General features: G+C 42.9%; 1 long non-coding RNA gene across 2 annotated transcripts in view; it reads left to right on the plus strand.

Annotated features, from left to right (window-relative positions):
• Positions 1 to 22752, plus strand: part of LOC140200535 (uncharacterized) — a 130215-nt gene that overhangs the window by 30147 nt on the left and 77316 nt on the right. The window contains exon 1 of one of the 2 annotated variants that reach the window (XR_011886656.1): positions 21952 to 22208. The exons of the other annotated variant lie outside the window; for it this stretch is intronic. This is a non-coding gene — a long non-coding RNA (uncharacterized lncRNA). Of the gene's footprint in view, positions 1 to 21951; positions 22209 to 22752 lie in introns of those variants that run through there. 2 annotated transcript variants of the gene reach the window in all.

Raw genomic sequence — 22752 nt, forward strand, 5'->3', positions numbered from 1 at the left:
AATACTGAAACAAAGTATTCGTTAAGTACTGCTGCTATCTCCTCCAGTTCCATACACATTTTTCCACTGTCACACTTGATTGGTCCTATTCTCTCACGTCTTATCCTCTTGCTCTTCACATACTTGTGGAATGCCTTAGGGTTTTCCTTAATCCTGCTCGTCAAGGCCTTCTCATGGCCTCTTCTGGCACTCCTAATTTTATTCTTAAGCTCCTTCCTGCTAGCCTTATAATCTTCTAGATCTCTATCATTACCTAGTTTTTTGAACCCTTCATAAACTTTTCTCTTCTCCTTGACTAGATTTTCAACAGCCTTTTTACACCATGGTTTCTGTACCCTGTGTCATTGGAACCCAAATATCCTCTGAACATTTGTCACGTTTCTGCTGTACATTTCCCTGAGAAAATCTGTTCCCAACTTATGAACCATAGAACCATAAAACCATAGAACATTACAGCACATAAACAGACCTTTTGGCCCTTCTTGGCTGTGCCAAACCATTTTTCTGCCTAGTCCCACTGACCTGCACCTGGACCATATCCTTCCATACACCTCCCATCCATGTATCTGTCCAATTTATTCTTAAATGTTAAAAAAGAACCCTCATTTACCACCTCGTCTGGCAGCTCATTCCATACTCCCACCACTCTCTGTGTGAAGAAGCCCCCCCTAATGTTCCCTTTAAACTTTTCCCCCCTCACCCTTAACCCATGTCCTCTGGTTCTTTTCTCCCCTTGCCTCAATGGAAAAAGCCTGCTCGCATTCACTCTATCTATACCCATCATAATATTATATACCTCTATCAAATCTCCCCTCATTCTTCTAAGCTCCAGGGAATAAAGTCCTAACCTATTCAATCCTTCTCTGTAACTCAGTTTCTCAAGTCCCGGCAACATCCTTCTAAACCTTGTCTGCACTCTTTCTACCTTATAAATATCCTTCCTGTAATTTCATGACCAAAACTGCACACAATACTCCAAATTTGGCCTCACCAATGCCTTATACCAGCGGTCCCCAACCACCGGGCCGCAAAGAATGTGCTACCGGGCTGCGAGGAAACAATATGATTTGGCGATAGGAGTCAGCTGCACCTTTCCTCATTCCCTGTTACGCCCACTGTTGAGACTGAATGCACGCGAGGTCATTACCCGCGCGTCATCCATGTCAGCGCAGGAAGGAGATCAACTCCTCGAGCTTGCAAATGACGGCCGGCTGAAAAGCATGTTTGACATAACATCTCTGCCAGCATTCTGCATCAAAGTCAAGGCTAAATATCCTGAGATAACCATGAAAGCACTGAAAACGTTGCTTCCATTTTCAACATATCTCTGCAATGAATGCAACGAAAACTAAGTTGTGGAATAGACTGGACATAAGGAACCTCCTTCGATTATTGCTGTCTCCCATCACCCCTCCACAGGACCATCTTGTTGCAGGGAAACATGCCCAGGGTTCCCACTGATTCAGCGATATTGGTGTGTTGCAATGATTTTATATGTTCATATGGGGAAAATATGTGCTGTGTGTTTAATATCCAAATATTACTTAAAATGTTATGATGCTATTGACTTATATCACCATATTACAATTACAGCACGGAAACAGGCTATCTCTGCCCTTCTAGTCCGTGCCGAATGCTACTCTCACCTAGTCCCACTGACCTGCACTCAGCCCATAACCCTCCACTCCTTCCCTGTCTATATACCTATCCAATTTTTCTTTAAATGATAATACTGAACCTGCCTCTACCACTTCTACTGGAATTTCGTTCAACACTTACTACAAGCTCCCCTGATAATTGATTTATCGCTATATTCATGCGAGGAAAATATGCACTGTGTATTTAATATTAAATTCGTTAGATAAACCCTTTTAGAAATGAAATTGAGTGCATTAGCCACTTATCACCTATATTGCGTTCGTGATTAACACCCACCCCCACAGAATCGCCAAAACCGATTTGTAGAAGAAAATCGGCACGTACACACATGCGCAAATCATGCATGCACACTGGTGCCCGCGCAAGGCTTCATGGTCATTGTAGTCTTTTTGGGATAAACCCAACGTATTTGACTGCTACTCTTGTTTGTTGGCAACCCTACCACCCCCCCCCCCCCCGCTACTCTGGTCGGCCAGTCGGCAAGAATATTGTTAATATGAAACCGGTCCGCAGTGCGATAAAGGTTGGGGACCCCTGCCTTATACAACCTCACCATAACATTCCAACTCTTATACTCAATACTTTGATTTATAAAGGCCAATGTACCAAAAGCTCTCTTTATGACCCTATCTACCTGTGACACCACTTTTAGGGAATTTTGTATTTGTATTCCCAGATCCCTCTGTTCTGCTGCACTCCTCAGTGCCCTACCATTTACCTTGTATGTTCTACCTTGGTTTGTCATTCCAGAGTGCAATACCTCACACTTGTCTGTATTAAACTGCATCTGCCATTTTTCAGCCCATTTTTCCAGCTGGTCCAAACCCCTCTCCAAGCTTTGAAAACCTTCCTCACTGTCTACTACACCTCCAATCTTTGTATCGTCAGCAAACTTGCTGATCCAACTTACCACATTATCATCCAGATCATTGATATAGATGACAAATAGCAATAGACCCAGCACTGATCCCTGTGACACACTACTAGTCACAGGCCTCCACTCAGAGAAGCAATCCTCCACTACCACCCTCTGGCTTCTTCCATTGAGCCAATGTCAAATCCAATTTACTACCTCTCCATGTATAACTAGTGACTGAATCTTCCTAACTAACCTCCCATGCAGGACCTTGTCAAAGGCCTTACCAAGGTCCACGTAGACAACATCCACTGCCTTCCCTTCATCCACTTTCTTTGTAACCTCCTCGAAAAACTCTAATGGATTTGTTAAACATGACCTACTACACACAAAGCCATGTTCACTCTCCCTAATAAGTCCCTGTCTATCCAAATACTTGTAGATCCTATCTCGTAGTACTCCTTCCAATAATTTACTGACATCAAACTTACCGGCCTATAATTTCCCAGATTACTTTTAGAGCCTTTTTTAAACAATGGAACAACATGAGCTATCCTCCGGCACCTCACCCGTAGATACCGACATTTTAAATATTTCTGCCAGGGCCCCTGCAATTTCAACACTAGTCTCCTTCAAGGCTCGAGGGAATACCCTGTCAGGTCCTGGGGATTTATCTACTCTGATTTGTCTCAAGATAACAAACACCTCCTCCTCTTCAATCTGTATAGGTTCCACGACCTCACTACCTGTTTGTCTTTTTTCCATTGACTTCATGCCAATTTCCTTAGTAAATACAGACGCAGAAAATCTATTTAAGATCTCCCCCATTTCTTTTGGTTCCATACATAGCCGACCACTCTGATCTTCAAGAGGACCAATTTTATCCCTTACTATTCTTTTGCTCTTAATATACCTGTAGAAGCTCTTTGGATCATCCTTCACCTTGACTGCCAAAGCAACCTTATGTCTTCTTTAAGCCCTCCTGATTTCTTTCTTAAGTATTTTTTTGCACTTTTTATATTCCTCAAGCAACTTATTTGCTCCCTGTTTCCTATACATGTTATATATCGCTCTCTTCTTCTTTATCAGAGTTCCAATATCCCTCGAGAACCAAGGTTCCTGATTCTTACTCACTTTGCCTTTAATCCTGACAGGGACATACAAACTCTGCACTCTCAAAATTTCACTTTTGAAGGCTTCCCACTTACCAATCACATCCTTGCCAGAGAACAACCTGTCCCAATGCACGCTTTTTAGATCCTTTCTCATTTCTTCAAACTTGGCCTTTTTCCAGTTTAGGACCTCAATGTGAAGACCAGATCTATCTTTATCCATGATCAAGTTGAAACTAATGGTGTTATGATCACTAGAACCAAAGTGTTCCTCTACACACACTTCCATCACCTGTCCTAACTTATTTCCTAATCGGAGACCTAATATTGCATCCTCTCTAGTTGGTGCCTCTATATATAGATTTAGAAAACTTTCCTGAACACATTTTACAATCTGTAACCCATCTAGACCTTTAACTGTATGGGAGTCCCAATCAATATGTGGAAAATTAAAATCCCCTAAGATCACAACTTTATGTTTCCTGCAGTTGTCTGCTAAGTTCTGCTAAGTATGCTTCCAAGTTCCTGCCTGATAGCTTCATTCTTCCCCTTACTCCAATTAAACGCTTTCCTAACCTTTCTGTTCCTATCCCTCTCCAACACTGTGGTAAAGGAGATAGAATTTTGATTAATATCTCCAAAATACTCACCCACTGAGAGACCTGACACCTGACCAGGTTCATTTCCCAATACCAAATCAAGTACAGCCTCTCCTCTTGTAGGCTTATCTACAAATTGTGTCAGGAAACTTTCCTGAACACACCTAAAAAACTCCACCCCATCTAAACCCTTTGCTCTAGGGAGATGCCAATCAATACTTTGGAAATTAAAATCTCCCACCACGACAATCCTGTTATTATTACATCTTTCCAAAATTTCTCTTCCTATCTGCTCCTCGATGTCCCTGTTACTATTGGGTGGTCTATAGGAAACACCCAGTAGAGTTATTGACCCCTTCCTGTTTCTAACTTCCAGAGACTCAGTAGACAATCTCCCTCCATAACTTCCTCCTTTTCTGCAGCCATGACACTAACTCTGATCAGCAGTGCCATGTCCCCACCTCTTTTGCCTCTCTCCCTGTCCTTTCTGAAACATCTAAAGCCTGGCACTCTAAGTAACTATTCCTGCCCCTGAGCCATCCAGGTCTCTGTAATGGCCACAACATCATAGCTCCAAGTATTGATCCACACTCTAAGCTCATCCACTTTGTTCATGTTGCTTCTTGCACTAAAATATACACATCTCAAATCATCAGTCTGAGCGTATTCCTTCTCTATCACCTGCCTATCCTCCCTCTTGCACTCTCCAACCTTTCTCTATTTGTGAGCCAACCGCCCCTTCCCCCGTCTCTTCAGTTAGGTTCCCACCCCCCAGCAATTCTAGTTTAAAGTCTCCCCAGTAGCCTTAGAAAACCTCCCTGCCAGGATATTGGTCCCCCTCGGATTCAAGTCCAACCCATCTTTTTTGTACCGGTCATGTCTGCCCCAAAAGAGGTCCCTATGATCTAGAAATCTGAATCCTTTCCCCTTGCTCCAATCTCTCAGCCATGCATTTTATCTTCCACCTCACACTATTCCTATATTCACTGTCGCGTGGCACAGGCAATAATCCTGAGATTATTACCTTTGAGATCCTGCTTTTCAAATTCCTTCCTAACCCCCTGTAGTCTGTTTTCAAGACCTCCTCACTTTTCCTACCTATGTCGTTGGTTCCAATTTATTCTAGATTATCATGTGTTGCTTTGAACTGCTGCTGCTAAGTTAACAAATTTCACCACATCCGCTGGTGATAATAAACCTGATTCTGATTCTCATTCTCATTCTAAGTAACTGACTATGGGATGATTGTTGGTTCCAGGTGGGGTAGTTTCAGTGTCTCAGAAACTACTGATCTCCTGGTATTTTCACACACAACATCATAACAGTGTCTGAATTTACAGAGAAAATGCAAAGAAACAAAACATCCAGTAAGCACAACTTCTGTGTGCAAAAATGCCTTGTTAATGAGAGAGGTGAGAGGAATATGACCAGATTCGTTCAAACTGACTGGAAAGTGACAGTATCTCAAATAACCATGGATTACAATGGGGGCGTGTAGAAGAACATCTCTGAATTCACAACACATTTGAACCTTGAAGTGAATAAGCTACAGCAACAGAAGACCATGAACATACACTCAGTGGCCACTTTATTAGACACAAAGGGTACCTAATAAAGTGGCCACTGTGTGTAAAGTTCAATGAATAAAACAAGTTGCCATTTTCCTGTCAGTTTTTTCAAGATTGTGTATCTTTAACATCTAATGTTATTATAGTGCATATGCATCTGTCATCTTTTTAAAAATTCATGTGCGTCACCTGAATTATTGCTAACCCAACTCCTAAAATAACAGAAGTTTTTCTTTTTGCACACAAATGACTCCAACAATTCATTCTGGTCAATTAAACTACATAACCATCTGTCAGGGAGGAAAAGGATTCTATGGTACAATTTCAAAGAGCAGGATAGTTAACTTCAGTAAAGCAGATTATTTGGCTTTCTACTTGTGGGAACTTGCAATATATAAATTGAACTCAGCTTTCCCATGTAACAACAATACCTTCTCTAAGTAAATGTTTCATTGGCTGTTGAATAATTTTGAGGTTTTCTTGATTCATGCAAGAATTCTCTATTTTTTTTTATTTTGTTTTTTAATCCAAACTGCTTTTGAAATCTAATACAATCATTTGGAAGCACTGCATGTCATTCAATCTTAGATCATTCTTACTATCAATTTTTTTTAATATAGTCATAGAATCAGAGAAAAGTACAGCACAGAATTCAGGCCCTTCGACTCATCTAGTCTGTGCTGTGCTGAACCTTTGAAACTGCCTACTTCTATCAAACTGCATCAGGACCATAGCCCTCGATACCCTGCCATCTATGCACCTATCCAAACTTCTCTCAAACATTGAAATCGAGATTGCATGCAGCACTTGTGCTGACAGCTTGTTCCACATTTTCGTGGCCTTCTGAGTGAACAAGTTTCCCCTCATGTTCCCCTTAAAGTTTTCACCTTTCACCCTTAACCCATGACCTCCAGTTGTAGTCTCACCCTACCTCTTTGGAAAAAGCCTGCTTGCATTTACCCAATCTATATTCTTCATAATTTTGTATCTCCCCAGAATTTTCTACATTCCAAGTTATAAAGTCCTAACCTATTCAATCTTTCCTTATAACTCAGGTCCTCCAGGCCCAACACAACCTTGCTCTCTACTCTTTCAAATTTATTTACAACATTCCTGTAGGTAGGTGACCAAAATTGCACGCAATACTCTATATTGGGCCTCATCAATGTCCTATACAGCTTAAACATAGCATCCCATCTTCTGTACTCAATACACGAGGAATTCTGATGATGCTGGAAATTCAAGCAACACACATCAAAGTTGCTGGTGAACGCATTGGCTTTGTGGAACAATCTATGTTCCGTACCTATTCTGATATCTGTCCCCCACTTTTCCTTCGCTACATCGATGACTGCATTGACACTGCTTCCTGAGCGCATGCTGAGCTCATTGACTTTATTAACTTTGCCTCCAACTTTCACCCTGCCCTCAAGTTTACCTGGTCCATTTCCGACACCTCCCTCCCCTTTCTAGATCTTTCTGTCTCTCTCTCTGGAGACAGCTTATCTACGGATGTCTAATATAAGCCTACTGACTCTCACAGCTATCTGGACTATTCCTCTTCTCACCCTGTCTCTTGCAAAAATGCCATCCCCTTCTCGCAATTCCTCCGTCTCCACCGCATCTGCTCTCAGGATGAGGCTTTTCATTCCAGGATGAGGGAGATGTCCTCCTTTTTTAAAGAAAGGGGCTTCTCTTCCTCCACCATCAACTCTGCTCTCAAACGTATCTCCCCCATTTCACGCATATCTGCTCTCAATCCACCCTCCCGCCACCCCACTAGGAATAGGGTTCCCCTGGTCCTCACCTACCACCCCACCAGCCTCCGGGTCCAACATATAATTCTCCGTAACTTCCACCACCTCCAACGGGATCCCACCACTAAGCACACCCCCTCTGCTTTCCGCAAGGATCGCTCCCTACGCGACTCCCTTGTCCATTCGTCCGCCCCATCCCTCCCCACTGATCTCCCTCCTGGTACTTATCCTTGTAAGCAGAACAAGTGCTACACCATGCCCTTACACTTCCTCCCTTACCACCATTCAGGGCCCCAGACAGTCCTTCCAGGTGAGGCGACACTTCACCTGTGAGTCGGCTGGGGTGATATACTGCGTCCAGTTCTCCCGATGTGGCCTTCTATATATTGGCGAGACCCCACGCAGATTGGGAGATTGTTTTGCTGAACACCTACGCTCTGTCCGCCAGAGAAAGCAGGATCTCCTAGTGGCCACACATTTTAATTCCACACCCCATTCCCATTCTGACATGTCTATCCACGGCCTCCTCTACTGTAAAGATGAAGCCACACTCAGGTTGGAGGAACCTGATGGCATGAACATTGACTTCTCTAACTTCCGCTAATGCTCCACTCTGTCTCGTACCCCATCCGTTATTTATATACACACATTCTTTCTCTCACTCTCCTTTTTCTCCCTCTGTCCCTCTGACTATACCCCTTGCCCATCCTCTGGGCTTTTCCCTCCCCTCCCCCTTTTCCTTCTCTCTGGGCCTTCTGTCCCATGATCCTCTCATATCCCTTTTGCCAATCACCTGTCCAGCTCTTGGCTCCATCCCTCATTTTGGATCTCCCCCTCCTCCTCCCACTTTTAAATCTCTTAATAGCTCTTTCTTCAGTTAGTCCTGACGAAGGGTCTCGGCCTGAAATGTCGACTGTACCTCTTCCTAGAGATGCTGCCTGGCCTGCTGCATTCACCAGCAACTTTGATGTGTGTTTCCTGTACTCAGTACTTTGATTTTTGAAGTCCAATGTGCCAAAAGCTTTCTTAACGATCCTATGATGCTATTTTCAATAAATTATGGACTTGCATTCCCAGGTCCTTTCGTTCTATAGCACTCCTCAGTGCCCTAACATTCATTGTGTAAGACCTACTGTTGATGGTCCTACCAGGTTGCAATACCTCACACTCGTCTGCATTACATTCCACCTGCCATTTTTCAGCCCATTTTTACAGCTGGTTCAGATCCCGCTGCAAGCCATGATAGCCTTCCTCGCTGTCCACTGCACCCACAATTTAGGCATCTTCTGCAAATTTGCTGAATCCAGTTAACCACATTTTTATCCGGATGGTTAATATAGATGACAAACAACAATGCAACTAGCACCCATCTCTGCGGCATTCCACCAGTCACACGCCTCCGGTCAGAGAGGCAACCATCTACTACCACTCTGTCTTCTCCCACAAAGCCAATGTCTAAACCAATTTACTACCTCATCTTGAATGCCAAGTGACTGAACCTTTTTGACCTGCCTCCCACACAGGACCTGGTCAAATACCTTACTAAAGTCCATGTAAATAACATCCACTGCCTACCACACACAAAGTTATGGTGACTATCCCTAATCAATCCATGTCTATCTAAATATTCATATGTCCAATCCCTTAGAATAATTTTCCCGCTACTAATATCAGGATCACTGGCCTATAAATTCCTGATTTACGTTTAGAGCCTTTCTTAACAGCAGAACAACATTGACTAACCTCCAACCCTCCGGTGCCTCAGCTGTCACTAAGGATGATTTAAATATTTCTGCTAAGGCCCTGGCAATTTCTGCACTTGTCTCCCACAGGGTCTCCCTAGTCAGGTCGTCGAGATTTATTCACCCTAATTTGCCTCATAACTGCAAACACCTCATCCTCTGTAATTTGTATAGGGTCCATGAAGCTGATACCACTTGTCCTCACTTCTATAGACTCTGAGTCCATCTCCTGAGCAAATACAGATGTCAAAATAAGTTTAGATGTGCCCATCTCTTTTGGCTCCATGCATGGTTTATCATTTTGATCTTCCAGAAGACCAGTTTTGGCCCTTGCAATCCTATTGCTCTTAACATGACTGTAGAATCCCTTAGGATTTTCCCTTACCTTGTGTGCAAGGACAAGTTGCTGCCTTCTTTTAGCCCTCCCGATTTCTTTTTTAAGTGTTCTCTTGTATTTCTTATACTCCATAAGCAACTCATTTGTTCCTACCTGCCATACCTGCTACGTACCTCCTTTTTTTCATAACTAGGCCCTTAATATCTGTTGAAAACCAAGGTTACCTAAACCATCATCTTTACTGTTATTCTGACAGGCGCATTTAAGCTCTTGAAAGGCTCCCATTTACCAAGTACACCTTTGCCAGGAAAAAACCTGTCCCAATCCACACTTGCCAGATCCCTTCTGATACCATCAAATTTGGCCTTTCTCCAATTGAGCATCTCAACCACAGATGTGACCTATCATTTTGCATATTTATTTTGAAACTAATGTCACTATGATCACTAGATGCAAAGTGTTTCCCTACACAAACTTCTGTCACCTGCCCAGCTTCATTTCCTAATAGCAGATCAAGTATTGCATACTCTCTCACTGGGACTTCTACGTACTGACTAAGGAAACTTTCCTGAACACATTTGACAAACCCTATCCGATCTAGTCCTTTTACAGTATGAGAGTCCCAGTCAATATGTGGAAAGTTAAAATCACCTACTATAACAACATTATTTACCTTGCAACAGTCTGCAATCTCTGTCATGAAATTTGTTGTTTTGTGGCAGCAGTACATTATAATAAAAAAACTACCAATTACATTAATAAATATATATAAAATATTAAAATTTAATTAGTAGTGCGAAAGGAGAACAAAAAGAGTGTGTTAGTGTACCTGGGTTCATTGTCCATTCAGAAATCTGAAGGAGGAGCAGAAGAAGCCGTACATGAAATATTGAGTTTGCCCCAATCCACACTTTCAGGCTCCTGCCCCTCCTCCTTCATGGTAGCAATGAGAAGAGGTCATGTCCTGGATGACGTGGGTCCTTCATGATGGATGGCACATTTTTGAGGCATCTCCTTTTGAAGATGTCCTCTATGCTGGGGATTCTAATGCCCATGATGGAGCTGGCTGAGTTTGCAACTTTCTGCAGCTTTTTCTGAACCTGCACAATGGCTCCTCCATACCAGATGATGATGCAACCAGTTAGAATGCTCTCCACAGCACATCTGCAGAAACTTGCAATAGTCTATGGTGGCATTCCAAGCCTCCTCAAGCTCCTAATGGAATATAGCTGCTATTGATGCAATTACAAATAAGGCACCACATGTTGGGCATAGGATAGATCTTCAGAGATGTTGACACTGCTCACCCCTTTCACTGCTGATCCCTCAATGCGAACTAGCATGTGGTCACTCAACTTCCCCTTCCTGAAGTCCACAATCAATTCTTTGATCTTACTGATGTCCAGTGCAAGACTGTTGTTTCGAGACCACTCAACCAGCTGATCTATCTCACTACAATACGCCCCACATCACCATCTGAAATTCTGCCAACGATAGTTGTGTCTTTGGCCACTTTATGGATGGCATTTGAGCTGTGCCTAACAGCACAATTAAGGATGTATAGAGAGCAGAGCGGTGGGCTAAGCACACATCCTTGAGGTGCATCAGTGTGGATTGTTAGTGAGAAGGGAATGTTATTTCCAATCAGCACTGACTGTGGTCTCCTGATAAAGCAGTCAAAGTTCCAGCTGCAGAACGAGCTACAGAGGTCCAGGATTTGGAGCTTGATGATTAGTACTGAGGGTGCAATGGTGGTAATTGCTGAGCTATAGTCAATAATCAGCAATCTGACGTAGATATTGCTATCGTCCATGTGTTCCAAGGCTGAGTGGAGAGCCAGTGAGTTCGTCATTCTTTAAACTTCCTTGCTCTTTAATTCTTTATCTCTATATTTATAAAGTCATGGATTCTGCTTCCTTTTTTAAACTGCTTTTGAATCTTAAACACAAAATAATCTGCAGATGCTGGGATCAAAGCAACACTCAAAACACGCTGGAGGAACTCAGCAGGTCAGGCAGATTCCGTGGAAAAGATCGGTCGACGTTTCAGGTCGGAACCCTTCGTCAGGACTGTAGAGGGAAGGGGCAGAGGCCCTATAAAAATGGTGAGGGGATGGTGGGAAGGAGAAGGCTGGTAGATTCCAGGTGAAAAACCAGTAAGGGGAAAGATAAAGGGGTGGGGGAGGGGAAGCAGGGAGGTGCTAGGCAGGAAAGGAAGAAGGAATAGGGGAAAACACAATGGGTAGTAGAAGGAGGCGGAATCATGAGGGAGGTAATAGGCAGCTGGGGGAGGGGGCAAAGTGAAATAGGGATAGAGGAGGGGAGGGGGAGGGAATTACCAGAAGTTGGAGAATTCTATGTTCATACCAAGGGGCTGGAGATTACCTAGACGGTATATGAGGTGTTGCTCCTCCAACCTGAGTTTAGCCTCATCATGGCAGTAGAGGAGGCCCTGTATGGACATATCTGAATGGGAATAGGAAGCAGAGTTGAAGTGGGTAGCTACCAGGAGATCCTGTCTGTTGTGGCGGACGGAGCGGAGGTGCTCGACGAAGCAGTCCCCCAATCTGCATCGGGTTTCACCGATGTAGAGGAGGCCGCAACGGGAGCACCGGATGCAATAGATGACCCCAACAGACTCACAAGTGAAGTGTTGCCTCACCTGGAAGGACTGTTTGGGGCTCTGAATGGTGGCAAGAGAGGAGGTGTAGGGACAGGTGTAGCATTTACGCTTACAGGGATAAGTGTCGGGTAGGAGATCCATGCGGAGGGACATGTGGATAAGGGAGTCGTGGAGGGACCAATCCCTGTGGAAAGCGGAGAGGGGTGGAGAGGGAAAGATGTGCTTAGTGGTGGGGTCCTGTTGAAGGTGGTGGAAGCTGCGGAGGATAATGTGCTGGATCCGGAGGCTGGTGGGGTGGTAGGTGAGGACAAGGGGAACTCTGTCCCTGTTGTAGTGGCAGGAGGATGGGGTGATGGGGTGAGGGCCGAAGTGAGGGAAATGGAGGAGATGCGGGTGAGGGCATCATTGATGACAGCAGAAGGGAAACCACGATCCTTAAAGAAAGAGGACATTTGAGATGTCCTGGAACGGAAAGCCTCATCCTGGGAGCAAATGCGGCAGAGATGGAGGAACTGGGAATAGGGAATGACATTTTTGCATGTGGCGGGGTGGGAAGAGGTATAGTCGAGGTAGTTATGAGAGTCAGTGGGCTTGTAGAAGATATCAGCGGACATTCTGTCTCCAGAGATGGAGACTGAGAGATCGAGAAAGGGGAGAGAAGTGTCCGAGATAGACCAAGTGAATGTCGATGAAATTGACGAGCTCAGCATGGGTGCAGGTGAGTGTTGTTTCTGAATCTGTCCTTCCATTTTGAATAAAGTATGCACAAAATTGTACCCTCAGTTTATATTGCCGCCTCTTATTTTCCTCTCAAAATATAACATTTTGCAAATTTCAACATAAAATTACCTATGCCACCTTTCCACTTATCCCTCTGTACCTTCATGAAGGGCATCTTGGCTCTCTTCACAGTTCCCTATTCCTACAATTTTTTACCTCCTGTTTTTGTTCTTGAGGCAACTCAGAATAAATTCACTTGAATTGAATTGAATTGACTTTATTACTTACATCCTTCAAATACACGAGGAGTAAAAATCTGTATGTTAAATCTCTGTTCAAATGTGCAATGTACAATTATAGTAATTTATAATGAATATTATGTACAACAGGAGAGTCAATATAACATTGAAATACAGTAGCATCAGAATGAATTAAGCGGACTGATGGCCTGGTGGAAGAAGTTGTCCCGGAGCCTGCTCTTATGCTGCGGTACCGTTTTGGCGACATCAAATCAAGTGAAAAAAAGATTTAGCTCGTCTAGGAGAAAGGCATCTGTTATGTGTCCACAGTTTTGTTTTCCTGGGAGTCCATAGTTTTATTTACTGTGGGCATCACGTGTCTCCATTTTCGTTTTACTGGGAGTCCACAGTTTCGTTTCTGTAAGCGTTACCCTATGACATAGGCCGACGGTATAAAGAAATGTGGACAGTGCATTGTGGAGAAGGAGTCGAAGGAAAGAGAAAGAGAGTGAAGACTGCAGGCTTCGAGCTATCAGGAAACAGCTCACGATCGAGAAGGGTAAAGTCTAATACTTACCCATACCCAAAGGATTGGGTTAATCAGCGGCACACTGTGCATTGTGGAGACATATCAGTCCTTCGTATGATCCATGGGTGTGGATTTCGTGACAGTCACTTTGTGAAATCGCTCTTCGTGGGCTTCGGAACAGTATTCCTCAGCTGGGATCTTCGGTAATTGTTCCTTCGTTCACTAGCCGTGGAATCTTTGGAATTTGTCGTGATCACCTCGTTGCTGCACTGTGAATCCACAAGTCTCTCCTCTCACCTTTTTCGTGAATTACTGGGACTCTCTGAACTGCCACTTTAAGACTGTGCTTGAGTAAGATTTGTTAGGAACATGTTCTAAGTTTGACTGTTAGGGAGCTATAGATGCATAACACTGTTAACTTCTGTTTAAGAAAGTAGTTTATTTAACTTTTTATATTTTTGAGTAGATGTAATTAAATATAGTGGTTTTAGTATTAAAACCTGACTCAATTTGTCATCTCTTGCTGCTGGTACGTTGCGAATTCGTGACACATCAATGTTGGAAACTCCATTGTGTTTAGCTTTGAAGTCTGCGATGGTGTGCAGACCTTGACATAAACTGCGTGTATTGTTGGTGGAAAGTTGAGTCTGAATCTTTCTAGGATGAAGGGTTGTCTTATGAAAAATAGTTGAACAGCTTGGTCCTATATTGCCCAGAGTTTTGAAGAATAAATTATCTAGTTGAAATATTTTTGATCCAGATGGACTGTAACAAGTTAGACACTGAGGGGACATCTGTCCTCTTGGGAATCCAGAACTAGAACGTTACTATTACTAGAATAAGGTTTCAACCATTTAAGTCAAGAAATTTCTTTGATGTGAGTCCTGAATCTTTAGAATTTTCAGCCTCAGAGGGCTAAGGAGATTGAGTAGTTAAGATCAGGATAGATTTTTGGAATATAGGAGAGTCGGGTGCCATGGGCAACAGGGAAGGAAATGCAGCAATGGTTTGGAGCAGACCAGCTGAGATCTTACCAAACAGCAAAGCAGTCTCAGGGGACGTGCTTCCTCTTTGGGTTTCTTATATGCTTATATTTTGCTGTCTAAGCACTGGGCTCTGGCATTCTTTCCATTTTGTTTTTTTAAAATCCACGACTTTTTATCCGACATGTGCTACTATCTACTTATATGCCTGATGCAATTTGTCTGATAATACTACTCTGAAGTGTTTTGAGTCACTGAATTCTTCTCCACTTCCTTTTGTTTCGGTCATCCCTTGGTGCCATTGTCTTGTTTCGGTTCTATTTATTGGGTTCTGATTAAATCAATTTGAGAACTGTGGGCTTTGTCTCTGGAGAGGTAGGAGGTGCTTGATAGGGAAGGTGGGTGCATAATACAGGATATGTTGCTCTCCTTTCACTTTCCCTAGGGGTTTCATTTGCTCTTGATGAAGAGACTTGAGCTGCTTGGTGCTATATCAAATTCTCTTTCTCTTGAATTGTCCAGAAATATGTAGTTTAGATTATGTAACACTCAGTCCTCGTTTATTGTCATTTAGAAATGCATGCATGCATTAAGAAATGATACAATGTTCCTCCAGAGTGATATCACAGAAAAACAGGACAAACTAAAGACTAACATTGACAGAACCACATAATTATAACATATAGTTTACAGCAGTGGAAAACAATACCATAATTTGATAAAGAACAGACCATGGGCATGGTAAAAAAAACTTTCAAAGTCCTGAGTGGATCGACTCCCAAGTCCCCGATAGCAGGAGGCAAAGGGAGATACTCCCTGCCATAAACCTCCAGGCACTGACAACTGTCAATGCATTGGAAGCACCCGACCACAGCTGACACTGAGTCCGTCCATCCGAAAACTTTAAGCCTCCGACCAGCCCCTCCGATACAGCCTCCCAAGCACCATCCTCTGCCGAGCGTCTTCGACCTCGCCCAGCCGCCGAAACAAGCAAAGCCGAGTACTTGGGGCCTTCTCCTCCGGAGATTCCAGACCACACAGTAACAGCAGCAGCGAAGCGGGCATTTCAGAAGTTTCTCCAGATGTTCCTCCGTACTCTCACGTCTGTCTCCATCAAATCAGAATTGTGCACAGTCCCCTACTTGACAAATAACAGACATCACCACCGAAGTGGCCAAGCGCGCTGCGCCGCGCCACCATCATCTCCTCACCCTCAATTGAAGATGTACATATTTTCAAGGATGATTGGAGCACATGCTTGAACTATTTTCTCTGCTCTCCTGGTTATTTCATACTGTGGTTTTCAGAGGTGTGTGCTGTGTACTAGGGGCAAGGTGAGATACGATCTTTGTTTTGCGATATACAAAATATGGCACATTCGCACACACTTCAATGAACAAGTAAACAAGGACTTGGAGCTCAGCCACCAACCATACAAAAGCAAGCATCCTCAGCACTTTCCTGCTCAGTGACTGGAGCCGGAGTGATTGTAGTTCACTCTGAAGATTGAACTGTTTAACTTTTCACTAGCTCCAATCCATTGCAAAGGATGCAATATTTTGATAGGAAAGATTGAGAAGAAGGTTGGATCAATGGCATGGCTTTGCTTGATCCATTCTACATGGAACTCAGATTGTAATGAGTCTATTCATTAAAATCATAGTTTGTACCAGAATCAGAATTAGAATCAAGTTTGTTATCATTAATATATGTAGTGAAATTTGCTGTTTTGTGGCAGCAGTACAGTGCAATATATAAAATTTACTATGTTACAATAACAGTATATATTTTTTAAAAATTGATGCCAAATGAGAACAAAATAGTGAAGTATTCAGTATGAATACTATGAATGGTTCATGGACCGTTCAGAAATCTGATGGCGGAGGGGAGGAAGCTGTTCCTAAAGCATTGAGGGTGCATCTTCAGCCTCAGGTACCTCCACCCTAATGGTAGTAATGAGAAGGGGGTATGTCCAGGATGGTGGGGTTCCTTCATGATGGATGTCACCTTTTGGAGATGTTCTTGTGAGACTAGTGTCCATGATGAAGCTGGTTGAGTCTGCAACCCTCTGCAATATTTCCCACTCCCGCGTATTGTGCTTCCATACCAAATGGCAGTGCAACAGGTCAGATGTACTTTGCCATGCTCTCCACTGCACATCTATAGAAAATTGCTAGAGTCTAAGGTGGCACAGCAAAACTCTTCAAACTCCTAATAAAATCTAGCCACTGGCATGCCTACTTTGTAATTATATCAATGTGTTGCGTCCATGATAGATCTTCTGAACTGCTTACCATCTTATTTCTCACAAACTATCAGTGACAAAAATGACTGTTTCTTGAACACAAACACACACAACTGACGCTACATAAAAACTGTTCACTCGAAGCATCTGTAGATGACTGGTGCTGGCTAGAAATTGTTCGGCAACAATCTCCTGCCCTAATTAGAGCAAAGGGCATAGAGAACATAGAAAACCTACAGCACAATGCAGGCCCTTCGGCCCACAAAACAGTGCCAAATATGTCCTTACCTGAGAAATTACCTATAGCCCTCTATTTTTCTGAGCTCCATGTACCTGTCCAGGAGTCTCTTAAAATTAAGTGGCATGGTGTCCCAAGTAAACAAATTGAATCCCGGAAATTTTCTCAGTTCATTTTTGTTCCTTAAGAGTTGCTCCAATTAAGTCGCTGCCCTGATTAACTGATGGCTCAATTAACCAGAATCCACTGTAAACCCAAAATCTTGGTCTCCAAGCTAGCTGTGATAATGAACCTCACAGATTCTGTGCCCTCTGCACTCTTCAGAAATTCCTCCTCATCTCTGTTCTAAAGATATGTCCTTGTTTCTGAAGCTCTGCCCTCTGGTCCTGGATTCTCCCACAATATCCCTGCCCTTCGCATAATTTTTAATAAGTATTTTGATGTTACGCCATTTGGTATTTCAGTCCTCTACATGGTTGAAGTGAATCTGTGGTTGTGTTCGTCCATCGTCGAGGACCTCAACACCATTTGATGGTGTCGAGACTAGCGCGTGATTTGGATTTAAGTGAGGGAGAATTGCGCAGTGTCAGCCTCACTCTGTCTTCCCAATTCCCATCTGGATCCAGTGGCAAGACAGAGTCGAGACGGCTGGAGATGGGACTAGGCGCAGTGGATGACCAGGATGTCTTGTGTGTCTTGTCCTGCTCTACACATTCCACGACGCTTGCAGAGACCGCCTTCTTGACCGTTGGACCTTCCATTGGTCTCGTCCGCTCAATCCGCCGGAGTCTGTCTTCACATGCTGGGATAGCCAACTCCCTATCTCACTGAGGGTTTGAGATCAGTCGGCTACTCTCACCTAGTTTAGCCAGCTTGTCGAAGCTGTTGCATGGGGTGTGGCCGCTGTTGCATGCAAACAGCTACGGGGAGCCACAGCTGAGAGCTGAATGCCAGGTGGGGACCAAAGGTGGACTAACCGCCTTGAAAAGGATGCGACATGTTCCCCCACCAGAGGTGCTACCCCTCCCTGACACCCCATACATCCCAAGTCTGTGGTAGATTAGTACTCAAGACAGAGTACTAATCAGTACAATTCTGGCAGAGCTTTTGCATGAGCAGTTATATGGTCAGTTTGGAAAAATGGCAACATGAAATTTGTTGACACTAGGTAGATGAGGAAGATTTCCATTTCTCAGTCCTGAGATTCTTTAACTTTGTGAATGCAAAACAAATAATTAAAAATGTTAAGGAAAATCAAAAGGAGGCACAACCAATGATCATTGCCTATGTTTATTCTCGGTGGGCATTTCAGGTAGGTGGAAAGAAAGTAAAATTAATTGCATGAAGAAGTTCAATTTTATTTTTATTTTTAAAATATCATGTTGCTTAATCCAACATTTCACAAATGAAATTTAACCTATTACTCATTAGTTCTAATTGAAAGCAGACTGCATGTGTTTTTATTGCAATTGTGTCAAATAAAATATTTACTTTGTTTCAAGTTTCCATCCTACCTACACAGCCACCCTCCCCTCTTCCTCATCCAACCACAGACAGCTAATACCGAACCATCAGTGTAAACTAGCATGAAAAGTTTCTGCATCTTCTTTATCCTTTCCCTAGAGAAATACATCTGGCAGAGTTGAGGGATGATTTGCAATGAGAATATTATATTATAAGGTCACTGAGGATTTTCTTCAAGTGTTTGGGCCTCATTCTGCACTGCACATGAACATTTCAGGCAAATATTCACAGCTGTTTCTTTGTTAAATATATCACTGATGGATTTCACATACGAGGCAGATTCCTGGCAAACTGTGACAGGGAACAGAAAATGATGTAAAATGGGCTGGGGTTTGGTTTCTTGTTACATAAGACCATGGGTGGTTGTGGGGTTTGTGTTGGGGCGTAGCTTGGCAAGTACTCAAGGACATTTTTTTCATTAACCACTTGTTACTAGATGAGGTTCCATAAATGAACCTTTCCTTTGGACTCTATTATGACAGAGGGAATGAGCAGAGACCGCAGAAATGAAGGCAATTTGCTAGAAGAGGAGGTGGAGGAAGGCATGAAAAATGAGGAACAAGAGAAAGAGGATAAGAAAGAATGGCACAGCAGTCCAAGTTACTCCCTTAAGTGAAATAACTTAAGACCATAATACCATACGAAATAGGAACAAAATTAAGCCATTCGCTCATTGAGTCAGTTCCACCATTCCATCATGGCTGATTTATTAGACCCTATTCTCCCGCCTTCTCCCTGTAACTGTTGACATCCTTATGAATCAAGATCCTATCAGACTCCGGTTCAAATATACCCAATGACTTGGCCTCCACAGCCATCTGTGGCAATGAATTCCACAGATTCCCCACCTTCTAGCTAAAGAAATTCCTCCTCATCTCTGTTCTAAAGAAACATCCTTCCTTTCTGAGATTGCGCCATCTGGTCCTAATGTCCCTCACTACAGGAAAAATCTTCTCCACATCCATTCTGTCTAGCCTTTAAATATTTGATAAGTTTCAATGAGATTTCCCCCTCATTCTTCTAAACTCCAGTCATTTCAGGCCAAGAGCCTTCAAACACTCCTCATACAATAGTTCTCTCACTCTGGGGGTCATTCTCGTAAACCTCCACTGGACCCTCTCCAATGCCAACACATCCTTTCTTAGGTATGGGGCCCAAAACTGCTCACAGTACTCAAAGTGAGTCCTTATCTGTGCCGTATAAAGCCTTATAATGCTTGCTTTTATATTCTAGTCCTCTTAGATTATGAAGACACGCAGTCCTCTTTCATTGTCATTTAGTAATTCATGCATTAAAAGAAATGATACAATATTTGAAAGAATCTTGAAATTGAAATATCTTGAAATAATTGCTAAATAAATGAACACCAATAAACATTTTCCCCAGGCACCAATTGTCCCACAGCTTTAACTTCTCTCTGACACTGACCACTTTTGTCCAGATCACATGACAAAAAAATCTAAACCACATTTACAACTTAAGTTATGCTCTATTGCATACGAGCCTCATTAATTACTGTTGTATATTCCATTTGTGTTTGTTTAAATAAAGGGAATATGCCTGCCCTTGTGCTCTTACACACAGTTGTATGACACAACCACTATACAATAACCAGATAAAGATTATCTTTATTTCTCACAAGTGTACTGAAACATCGAAAAATACAATGAGATGTATCATTTGCCTCGTCAGTTGCGAAGCGCTGGGGGCAACCTCCAAGTGTTGCCAAGCTTCCAGCACCAACACAGCATGCCCACAACTGCTTAACCCTAGCCAGTAAGCCAGTTTGATTGTGGGAAGAAACTGGAGCATGCAAAGGGAACCCATGCGGTCACAGGGCGAATGTACGAGGCAGCGGTGGGAACTGAACACTGACCTTCCGATTGCTGGAGCTGTAATAGCACTACACTAACTGCTACACTATTGTGCCACCTCTTGAAGAGCAGTCTCCAGTAGCTATGAACCTGAAAGACCTGGCTTCAGACTGCAGTTAGTGGCTTGGCAGAACATTACTTTGACCAGAACAAAACATTGATATTTTTGCCCTCATATTTGTCAATCTTCTTGAAAACTGAACTAGTCAGGCTGTTGTATTTCACAGTAGGGTGAATATATAGATTAATAATTACAGCCAGATTCAGCTACTTCAATTAGTCCTACTGGCCTCAAAGTACAGTACTGTGCAAGAGGCTTAGGAGTATGTATATAGCCAGGATGCCTAGGACTTATACCCTAGGAAAAGGTACAGAAGAGATTTACCAGGATGCTGCCTGGTTTAGAGAGTATGCATTATGATCAGAGATTAAGGGAGCTAGTGCTTTACTCTTTGGAGAGAAGAAGGATGAGAGGAGACATGATAGAGGTGTACAAGATAATAAGAGGAATAGATGGAGTAGATAGCCAGCGCCTCTTCCCCAGGGCACCACTACTCAATACAAGAGGACATGGCTTTAAGGTAAGGGGTGGGAAGTTCAAGGGGGATATTAGAGGAAGGTTTTTACTCAGAGAGTGGTTGGTGCTTGGAATGCACTGCCTGAGTCAGTGGTGGAGGCAGATACACTAGTGAAATTTAAGAGACTACTAGACAGGTATATGGAGGAATTTAAGGTGGGGGGTTATATGGGAGGCAGTGTTTGAGGGTCGGCACAACATTATGGGCCGAAGGGCCTGTACTGTGCTGTACTATTCTTTGTTTTTCTATGACTTTTGCACAGAACTGTATTTGTCAATGTGGAGGGATAAGCAAGTTTGTATATTTGGCAGGAGCAAAGCATGCTGGGAATAATGAGGGTAGAGTGCCACTTGAGGGATGTGCGACAGGTAGCAGAGAAGGAGAGCTAGGTGTTGGTGGCGGGGAGGGGGCACACATGCAGCCACACCCAGTCCCGTGACATCAGGCAAGATCATTTGATTCCAAACAATTGGTTTATTGGTCACTGCAGAATGTCTCTCTGGTGCTGCCCCCCCCCCCCCGTTTCCCTTGTCCTTTACCCAGCCATGACTCCCTTCCCCTTGCCCATTCCCACTCTCAATCCACAATAGAGCAAATGTCGAAATCAGGTTTATCATCACATATGTTGTAACTTTTTTTGCAGCAGCAGTACAGTGCAATGCATAAAATCACTGAAGTACCGTGCATAAGTCTTAGGCAACCAAGCTATATATTTATATAGCTTGAATTTGCTGGCTTTCTCCATTATTTCTTATTGTTCATTATTTGTTCATAAAACAGTTGTTCTCTGATGGGTAATACTGTCAGAGAACAGAAAGAATCGCTGGGGATCACTTTTTATTCAAGCAAATGGTTGCATTTGCTTGGATAAAAAAGAAGTAATGCACTTCTTTTGTACCATACTGACTTTTTTTTTGTAGGAACAGCAAAAATAGTTCAGCAACACCTGTGAGAGCCCTATTACCAGAGGACAATGTGATTTATCACTGAGATTTCTGGTGGTACAGCTGTCAAAAGCATAAAAAGGTCAGTATTTTTTCTTCAAAACCCTTTAGCAGTCTTTGTGTTTTGCATCTAATTTGATCAAATGATTGATAAGTCAGGTTCTTACAAATAAATAACTTCACGTCATGTGGCTTGGGAATTAGTTGTTATGACTTGCCCTCCAATTTTACATATTGCAACAAGGTATATAATTCATATTGTAATATATTATGTGTAACTGAATATGTACAGTTGATCGATGTTCTTCTCCGAGTCAGCAGTGATTTTGGTTCTTTGGGGAGCTTATCTTGTGCCACTATTTTTGTTCTTTGCTGGACATGATCTTGGTTACTTCCATAAGGGCTGTGTTTTCAGTCAACTTTCTGATAAGTTGAAATGCAGCTTCCATCACCTTTGCACGCTAGGACGTAACAGACAACATTATATGCAGCGCAAATCTTAATAAGCTAGCACACCAGAATACTCAAGAGAACCGCAGTTTATCAACAACCTACCTTTGGGTGGTCTTAAGAAAGGGAGTTGGAGTAAATGATCTCTTCCCAATGTATATTTGTGGTTACTTTCA

The sequence above is a fragment of the Mobula birostris genome, chromosome 7 (assembly GCF_030028105.1).
Source record: "Mobula birostris isolate sMobBir1 chromosome 7, sMobBir1.hap1, whole genome shotgun sequence".
Classification (NCBI taxonomy): domain Eukaryota; kingdom Metazoa; phylum Chordata; class Chondrichthyes; order Myliobatiformes; family Myliobatidae; genus Mobula; species Mobula birostris.